Below are 2,885 nucleotides of genomic sequence, written 5' to 3' on the forward strand. Positions count from 1 at the left end.
GGCGGGAGACGCTAAGGCTGCTGCTGCCGCCACCAAGGGGCCTGTGTGCGAGCACAGGTCACTCTCCACACCCCTCTTTCGCGGAGCCTGTGCAGCCCGCCACTGCCAGGTTCCCGGGATCCAGGGACAACTACCCCGGGACAACGCACGGCGGGCCTCAGGCTGGTGCAACGTCACGCCGGCCTCTGCCGCAATGTCACACCGCCTCTGCCGCCGCAGGCCCGCCCCGCACGCAGTGCCCCTCCTTCCCCCATCCCCCAACCCCCGGCCTGAGTGAGCCGGAGCCCCCGAATCAGCGGCTCCTTTACCCCGTCCTGTCTGAGCAAAAAACAGACGCCCTCCAGCGACCTACACGCAGAGGCAGGGCCAAATCCAAAGCTGAGCTCCTGTGAGCTGTGAGAACAAAGAAGAGAAAGGGAAATCTCTCCCAGCAGCCACAGAAGCAGCGGATTAAAGCTCCACAATCAACTTGATGTACCCTGCATCTGTGGAATACCTGAATAGACAAGGAATGATCCCAAATTGAAGAGGGGGAATTTAGGAGCAAGATCTATGATTTTTTTCCCTTTTCCTCTTTTTGTGAATGTGTACGTGTATGCTTCTGTGTGAGATCTTGTCTGTATACTCTTGCTTCCACCATTTGTCCTAGGGCTCTATCCGTCCATGGTTTTTTAAAAAAATTTTTTTTCTTAATAATTAATTTTAATTGTAATAAATTTATTATACTTTACCTTCGTTCTTTCTTTCTTTCTTTCCTTCCTTCCTTCCCTCCTTTAGACAACGAATCACCCCAAATTGAGGAGGTGGTTTCTGAGAGCAAGATTTATGATTTTTCCCCCTTTACCTCTTTTTGTGAAGGTGTATGTGTATGCTTCTGTGTAAGATTTTCTCTGTATAGCTTTGCTTCCAACATTTGTCCTAAGGTTCTATCCGTCCCTTTTTTTTTTCTAAATATTTTTTAATTCAATAACTATATTATACTTTATTTTATTTTTACTGTATCTTCTTTCTTTCTGTCTTTTTTCCTTCTTTCCCTCCTTCCTTCCTTCCTCCCTCCCTCCCTCCTTTCTTTCCTTCTTTGCTTCTTTCTTCCTTCCTTCCTTTCCTCCTTTCCCTCTTTCTTTCCTCATACTTCTACCAATTCTCTCTACTTTTTCTCCCTTTTATTCTGAGCCGTGTGGATGAAAGGCTCTTGGTGCTCCAGCCCAGGAGTCAGGGCTCTGCCTCTGAGGTAGGAGAGCCAACTTCAGGACACTGGTCAACAAGAGACCTCCCAGCTCCACATAATATTAAACGGTGAAAATCTCCCAGAGACCTCCATCTTAACACCAGCACCCAGCTTCACTCAACGACCAGCAAGCCACAGTGCTGGACAACCTATGCCAAACAACTAGCAAAACAGGAACACAACCCTACCCATTAGCAGAGAGGCTGCTTAAAATCATAATAAGGCCACAGACACCCCAAAACACACCACCAGACGTGAACCTGCCCACTAGAGAGACAAGATCCAGCCTCATCCACCACAACACAGGCACTAGTCCCCTCCACCAGGAAGCCTACACAACCCACTGAAACAACCTTAGCCACTGGAGACAGACATCAAAAACAACGGGAACTACGAACGTGCAGCCTGCAAAAGGAGACCCCAAACACAGTAAGATAAGCAAAATGAGAAGACAGAAAAACACACAGCAGATGAAGGATCAAGATAAAATCCCACCAGACCTAACAAATGAAGAGGAAATAGGCAGTCTACCTGAAAAAGAATTCAGAATAATGATAGTAAGGATAATCCGAAATCTTGGAAGTAGAATGGACAAAATGCAAGAAACAGTTAACAAGGACCTACAAGAACTAAAGATGAAACAAGCAACGATGAACAACGCAATAAATGAAATTAAAAGTACTCTAGATAGGATCAGTAGCAGAATAACTGAGGCAGAAGAACGGATAAGTGACCTGGAAGATAAAGTAGTGGAAATAACTACTGCAGAGCAGAATAAAGAAAAAAGAATGAAAAGAACTGAGGACAGTCTCAGAGACCTCTGGGACAACATGAAACGCACCAACATTCGAATTATAGGGGTTCCAGAAGAAGAAGAAAGAAAGAAAGGGACTGAGAAAATATTTGAAGAGATTAGAGTTGAAAACTTCCCTAATATGGGAAAGGAAATAGTTAATCAAGTCCAGGAAGCACAGAGAGTCCCATACAGGATAAATCCAAGGAGAAATACGCCAAGACACATATTAATCAAACTGTCAAAAATTAAATACAAAGAATGCATATTAGAAGCAGCAAGGGAAAAACAACAAATAACACACAAGGGAATCCCCATAAGGTTAACAGCTGATCTCGCAGCAGAAACCCTACAAGCCAGAAGGGAGTGGCAGGACATACTGAAAGTGATGAAGGAGAAAAACCTGCAGCCAAGACTACTCTACCCAGCAAGGATCTCATTCAGATTTGATGGAGAAATTAAAACCTTTACAGACAAGCAAAAGCTGAGAGAGTTCAGCACCACCAAACCAGCTTTACAACAAATGCTAAAGGAACTTCTCTAGACAAGAAACACAAGAGAAGGAAACGACCTATAGTAACGAACCCAAAACAATATAGAAACTGGGAATAGGAACATACATATCGATAATTACCTTAAATGTAAATGGATTAAATGCTCCCACCAAAAGACACAGATTGGCTGAATGGATACAAAAACAAGACCCATATATATGCTGTCTACAAGAGACCCACTTCAGACCTAGAGACACATACAGACTGAAAGTAAGAGGATGGAAAAAGATATTCCATGCAAATGGAAACCAAAAGAAAGCTGGAGTAGCAATTCTCATATCAGACAAAATAGACTTTAAAATAAGGACTA

This window comes from Phocoena phocoena, chromosome 19, assembly GCF_963924675.1.
Source record: "Phocoena phocoena chromosome 19, mPhoPho1.1, whole genome shotgun sequence".
Taxonomy (NCBI): Eukaryota; Metazoa; Chordata; class Mammalia; order Artiodactyla; family Phocoenidae; genus Phocoena; species Phocoena phocoena.